We start from the raw sequence: 7716 nt of genomic DNA, 5'->3' as shown, positions 1-7716 counted from the left end.
TGGTGGACTTCCGGAGGGGCAAGAAGAGGCCCCCCCCGATTCCCATCTCCATCCGAGGGGTGGATGTGGAGATGGTGGACTCATACAAGTTCCTTGGGGTACACCTGAACAATAAACTGGACTGGTCGGACAACAGAGGCCCTCTACAGGAAGGGACAGAGCAGGCTGTTCTTCCTGAGGAGACTCAGGTCCTTCAATGTGTGCAACAAACTGCTGCAGTCTTTTTACCAGTCTGTTGTGGCCAGCATCCTCTTCTATGCTGTGGCATGCTGGGGAGGCTACATCAACTCAAGGGACACCAACAAGCTCAACAAGCTGGTGAGGAAGGCTAGCTCCGTGGTGGGAGTCGAGCTACCTAGACTTGAGGTGATGGTAGAGAGGGGGATGATAAGGAAGCTGGATGCCATCATGGAGAACCCCTACCACCCCCTCTACGACGAGCTAGTCAAGATGAGAAGCTCGTTCAGCCACAGACTCATCCCCCCCCCGACACTCAACTAACCGCCTCGGACAGTCCTTCATACCAGCGGCCATCAGGCTCCACAACAGTGGGCAGCGACTAGCAGCCTCCAGGCCCCACAACAGGGGGCAGCGACAGCGACTGCTACCAGACATTGACCTGGGACTTATAGGAACCCAAGGGGGACAAAGTAGACTACCCTGGTACTTTGATTAATGTATACTCAGTAGATAGTAAATTATAACACTACCTCATGCATACTGCACCTTATGTGACACTGTGAATAATGTGAATATTCCTCAGCTAGTCAGATAGTAAATTATATTGACCATATTGATCAAATTGTTTACACTGCCTGTGTTGTCTTTTACTACCTGTATACTGTGTTGTTTTACTACCTGTACCCCTCCCCCCCATGCTGCTATGATGCCTGAATTTCCCCAAGGGGATCAATAAAGGAATATCTTATCTTATTCTTCTCAGAATGGGGACATTCCATACCATATGTAATCTGCCTTAGCCATCCTAGGAAAGCGATTTCAGGATGCTGGTCTAAAGGACATATGCATAGAGGCTGGAATTGTCACAGAGGGTTCTGTCAATGGAGTCCTTGATGGTAAACACTATAACCGTGCTGTCAGGGTCCACAAGTACATCTATGAAGCACTGATGAGACTCGCATGGGCAGAGTTCACACTGTGGGTTGAGGACAGCATTCCAGAGAAGAGTGGGATGATCAAATCATTCTTGGACAATGTGAAAGACATGGCCAGTGACTTGAACCAACAGACGGCGAACAATCTGCTGCAAAGTCCACTCTTAGCTGAGCTGATAACCCTGTGGACAGACTTTCTGGAACACCTCAGTCACAACAATGGAGAGCTTTCTGCATTCTGGATGTCATACATTGACATGGTAGATAACGTAATACTTGTCCTTCTGTGTGCCTCTTGTGAGGGGGACTGGGAGTTGCACCTCCATGCTATAAGAAGCATGATCCCATGGTACTTTGCTTATGATAAGAAATTATGCCAGGTACCTGTCCCCTTACTTTGCTCAGATGAAAAACCGCCCAGAGAAGCATCCTGCTGTGTATGAGGCCTTCAAGACAGGCCAATTCTTGGTGCAGCTGTCAAGTAACAACCCCTTTGGATGGATCCCTGTGGACCAGGCTACTGAAGTCACAGTTAACAAAGACACACAGACTCCTGGAGGCACAACATGGTTCAGCCTGAATGCTGGAGCTGTCAAGCGTTACTACATAACAGCTGAGCACCGCAGTGCATTCCTGGGACAGTTAAGGGAGATGGTGCAAGGTGACAAATCAGAGGTTTGTCATGCGGAGCTACAGCAGCCAATAATCCTGAAAGATGAGGAAGCAGTTTCAGCAGTGGTTAGCCTCATACAGGAATGGGTCAACCCATTTGCAGAGAAGCGGGACCTCATTAGAATCTCTACAGCAAAGACAGCCCCCAAGGAGATTGACTCCGACCTGATGAAGGCATATGAGATTGGTGAGCAATGCTATGCAATATTCAAGGATGAGAGACTGGAGAAAGACCCACCAGCAAAGAAATTCCATGACCCAATGAAAACCAACAGGCTAAAAACATTCAGTGATATGTGTAAGAAGAGAGAAGTGAAATCAAGTGGGAGGGCAATCATCTTGAAAGCAAACAGGTCTTTGTTTGGACACATCAAAGTGATGGCACAAGGGCGCAGTCTACATATGGAAGATATCCTTTCTCATCCCCTTGGGCGATTTTCCTGGGCCCTGCCCACAGTCCACACCAGGCGGATTGCTGAGAAAGACAAATAAAGCTACTTTGGCCACGACCTTGCAGAAAATGTTTGCATTAGCATAGAAACTCCCAGGGAACTCTGCTACAGTGGTTGATGGAATGAACTTGGTCCAAAGAGTGAAAGGTGATCAAGTTACTTTCAGAGATGTTGCCACAACAGTTCTGGGTATGGCTCTGAGGGAAGGCAGTCAGAGTAGCAGAATAGATGTTGTACAAGGAGAACTCTATCAAGAACAGTGAAAGATCTCTACGGGGTGAAGAGACTGGTCATGAGTTGCAAGGTATCACAGGTACACAGATGGTGAGGCAGTGGAGGAGCTTCCTGACCAAAGTCAGTAACAAAACTAGTCTCATTAGCTGTATAGTCGATGAATGGAGGAAGGCAGAGTACAGAACAAAGCTACAAGACAAGATTCTGTATGCAACTGTGAATGACAAATGTTAATCTCATCTCAGGACAGTGAGGAGGTGTCGGCTCTTCAATGCCAACAAGAAGCAGATGGCCGCCTACTTCTCGATTCTGCCCATTCCACAAAGAGAGGGATACCCATCTGTAGTTATCTGCTCAGAAGACACAGATGTCTTTATCATGTCTTTAGCGTTCTGTGACAAGATTGAGGCCCCATTGTTCCAGATGTGTGGCAGTAAATCCTGTGCAAGGCTTGTGGACACCAGGAAGGTTGCTGCCACTGTTCGTGTAGAGGTGTGTAGGGCTCTCATCGGGTTGCATGCATATACAGGATGTGACACTAAGTGCTTTTGCAGGCAAAGGGAAGACAAGTGCCCTAAAAATTCTGACCAGCAATAGGCAAAATCAGGACACATTCTCAGAGTTGGGTCAGGAATGGGATCTCTCCCCAGAGCTGAGGGACAAACTAGAGGCATTTACATGTCTCCTGTATGCCCCAAAAGCATCAACCACCAAGGTCAATCAGCTCAGATATCACATTTTCTATGCCAAAAAAGGTGAACTTGAAAGTCATCAACTCCCACCATGCAAGGACTGCTTAACAAAACATGCACAGAAAGCTAACTACCAGGCTGGTATATGGAGAAGATGTTTGGAGAAGGACCCACAAGTGCCAATCCCTGTTGGCAGAAGCCTGAAGATGGAGAAAGAAGAGGAAGCTGAACAGTTGGTGGTGGACTGGATGGAAGGCCAGCCAGCACCCGATGCCGTCCTGGATCTACTGGCCTGTAACTGTCCAAAAATGTGTTTACTCCCAAGATGTATGTGTGTTGCAAATGGCCTCAGGTGCACTGACATGTGTAGACTGGCAGACTGTGAGAACCAGGCATCCACCTCAGAGAGTGTGGAAAGTTCTGATGAAGATGTGGAAGATGTAAAACAAAGTATGGTAGGTGGGCGGCTACGTGGCGTAGTGGGCAAGGCGCTCGCCACGAAATCTGGAGATGCTGGGCTTGCCTGTTCGAGCCCAGCACTCCACATTTGCTTTCAGTTTAGCTGGTCGTCCGTACTAATACACATTGGCCGTATTAGGGGGTGGGAAACTGATGGGTGGGGATCGGGCGTTGTGGACAGCGACTCCTACAGGTTGGTTGGTGCGCCTGCGCAGTGGAATCAGGAAGTGTCGGGGGCAGCGTGAGCCTCCCACGCGTTACTCCTCACCACTGAGAGATCGAGCTGCGCAGGTGAAAAGATGCGACTGCTGTTACCTCAAGTACCGGAGGGGACTTGTGCTATGTATGACTTAGTCCACATTGTAGCCGGCTTGTGGGAGGCAAGAAACAGCGTTCGTGACAGGGGAGGGTTGAATTGGATACGAAATTGGGATGGGAGAAAATATAGAAAAAAATGGGAGAAAAAGTGGATTAAAAAAAAAAAAAAAAAAGTATGGTAGGTTTTGTATTATTATTGTTGTGAAGGGCCAGATTAAACCGAATATATATATTTATTATATATATATATTTAATTGTATTTGTATATTCTCTAATATTCCCTGATATCCCTTGTATATTCCTTGTACAATATGCATTGAATATCCATTCTAGCCTACTGAACATCCCATAATAGTCTCCATTCTACTATTGGTCGAGACCTTGGTGCCAGGCTGCCATACCCCCCAGACCCAGTTCAAACGTACCGCTCAACATGTACGAACAAGTCCTAGTTCCGCGTAGGAATCTGGCTACCGCACCACTAACGGTACTATTTGTTCATAGTGCGTATATATACGGCGCTACTAAGGTAGGACTTCCTTTTTAGTCCAGTTTCTTACCCTCCAATAGAGTGACAGACGTAAAGCCTCCCCGCGACGCCACGTGTGGGAGTAAGGCCAAGTTCGGCCTACCATCGGTATTGAGACATCGTGTATATTAATATTTGAATAGTCATATTTGGCACTATATCGTCGAGTTGGACGTAGTCTATTAAGCTAATAATAGTCTATTCATATGTAGTGCTTCGTGCGGTGAGAATACTATCGCAGTCAGTACCCCATCGTTTCGGGCAGAGAACTGGCTGCTTATCCAGGGTGGCCGACCCCATGTGAGGCTGCACCCGAGGAGCCCCAGAGCCGACGAGCGAGTGGACCTGTATACCGGATTATTCTACCGACGACAGCCCGCCTTCCCAGGCACGGATTATGCTTTGTGTACAGTGATTATTCCATGGATAAAGACCCCCGACACTGCCGTGTGTTGGAACCCCCCCCCTGGAGAGGACGCAAGGTGAGGAGGCGCTCTGCAAGACGAGGTCGCTTCACGTCTCTCCTCCGTGGACCGGAGAGAGCCGGCCCACAGAGAGTCCAGCTGCTTTCATCTGTGGTCCAAGGATCGCTGGCGCATTGAACTGCACTACTGTGGGTTCACCCAGGATACCCTTAGCCGGACGAGGCAGCCAGACTCTACCCCCCCCCCCCCTCCTACTCCTGTTGTCTTACAAGCGACCGGATTAACCCCCCTAGTGTATCCAGTCTTATAATCATTAAAGTATCATTGCTGTTATTCCTTAACTATTCCAGGTTGTATATTTACCACCTGCGCCATCAGAGATTGGACATTCTCTATTGATATACCGACGAATACTCTTGCCATAAAAGTGCATACTAATTCCCATTCATAAATGTGATTGATTTGATTAAGTGCTTGCTCTACACACCATCGCTGTGTAGAAATAAAGACCTATTTCTAATTCGTACATTTGTGTTGGATCCGTTTCATCTACGTGACAGTGTTCATCATAATATATTTATGCCGAGTACTGGGTGGCCGAATATAAAGTACAAAGGTAGTGGTAGTAAGTATCATATCTAGTAATACAGTCAGGGAATTGTACCCCTCAGTTACAATTATTATTATTATTATTATTATTATTATTATTATTATTATTATTATATATGTTATTGTTTTTTTACATCTGTACTAGTCTCGGCTCCCAGACCATTGGAAAGCACCGCCAACAGCGCCACGGATAGAGACTGAGAACTGTCTGTACTGACGGGGTCTTTCCCACCCTCTAACACTGCCAATTGTGTTAGTATGACGACCGGCCAAGCCGGTAGCAACGCCGAGAGCCGGGCTCGATACCAGCATCTCCTGCATTAGTGGTGAACGCCTTGCCCACTGCGCCACTCAGCCGCCCTGAGTATACCTTTTTAAACGGTATCATAAATGTTGCATTTCTAATGTATTGTCATCACATTTACAGTTACATTTGTAGTCAAGGAGTAGGAGAACACCTTCAGTTGTATTATTATCCATGGGATATTGGTTATAATGGTCATATTGCCTTTTAAATTAAGATTATGTACCAGGCGAGGGTAAAAATATGATGTTTTCCTTCATTGTATCTCCAATGGGGAGATCTTTTATTTTTAGAGCATTAACTCTTTGGAATGGCCTGCCTCGGAACCTCTGCTGCATTTACAGTAGATTCACTTTTTTTTTTTTTTTTAAACTTTGGCCATTTCCCTGGCTCTTTTATACGTTTATCGCATTTATACTTGGTCAAGTTCGACCGACAGAAGCAGGCTGAAAGGGTTCAGATGGGGGGGGAGACACTCTGGGAAAGGCACGGCTGCAGTCCGGGATTCGAACTCGCTCAGCCCCAGATCCGTGACGAGCACGGTTGTCCACGGCGCTGAAATAGCACTCGCGGTACGTGGTGAGCTACTGGAGCTCCCCCGTAGATTCACTTTTAAAAATAATCTTAAATTGTTTTTAAATTGTTTTTAACACTGTAAAGTATTTTTTTTGTTTTTGTTTTACACTAATGTAATTTTAGCCATCTTAATTGTTACAGTAGGTTCATTATGCATTGTGTGTACTGACTTTTAATAATTTTGTTTTTGCAATAGTGATTGTTACAAAGGATCAGATTAAACCGAATATATATATTTATTGATTGATATATATTGCATAATATTTGTATATCGTTTGATATCCCTTGTGTATTCCTTGTACATATACACGGAATATCCCTTTAGCCTAGTACAGACCATAATATTTCGTTCTCCTATTGGACAGCGGTCCATTAGGCGCCATTGCCATACCTCCAGGGTCTAGTTCAAAGTCACCGTCAAAGACATGCCTGGGCATGAACGGCTCTGCGCAAGGATACGAGACAGGAATAGGGCTGGTACTAGTTTGTTCACCGTACGTATAAATACGTCGCAGGTGGATACAGCAGTAGTCTTGTCTTATCCTAATACGTTCGTTCAACGTATCGTTCGCTCCTTACTAGTAAAGCCTTCATCACGAGTCAACAACCAAGTGAAGTGTGCAACCGTGCATCTAAATAGAGCACTTATAACCGCGTGCAAATAGGATAGTAAAGTGTCAGAGCTTAGTGGAATAACGTCAAGTTCGACCTAGTTAATGTGAAGTACAGCGCACCGGAGAATCTACACCGGTGAATGCAGAGCCCTTTCCAGCTGGATTATTGCTTTGGTCCTGTGGATGTTGGAGCGGAGGAGAATCGTCTATACCCACTACGGTGTGGGATTTACCCGTGAGGAACATCACTCGAGCCCGTCTCTTGGAGAGGCTGGCCGGCTTTCACCTATGCTGCACGCATAATTGGATTACAGCTGCTGCTTTCGTCTGCTGATCAAAGGAGTAATGTATCGTCTCCCGTAGCTGGAGTTTATTGATTCCCCGTTGATCCAGAGTTTGCATTCGAACATTTCCTCCCCCTGCTGGCCTACAACCGGAGGGACCCTACCAGTATCTCCCGCTACCTTACTAGAGAACCATAGATATAATTCCTAAGATTCAGGTTGTATTAATTATCTCCTGCGTAATATGAGAATGGACATACGTTATTGATTTGCCTACGCACATTCTTTGCCTTATAAGCGCACCCTAAGTAAAGTATATTATGTACTATCATTGCTGCTAATAAATATTCTTAAACCCAGTTGTGTGTGGAACCGTGTCATTGTGGAGGTGTTCTCATCATATACCTGTGTACTGTATGGCCAGTAGTAATGT

This window comes from Notolepis coatsorum, assembly GCF_963971535.1.
Source record: "Notolepis coatsorum genome assembly, chromosome: 10".
NCBI lineage: Eukaryota > Metazoa > Chordata > Actinopteri > Aulopiformes > Paralepididae > Notolepis > Notolepis coatsorum.
Note: the sequence above shows the minus strand (reverse complement) of the source record.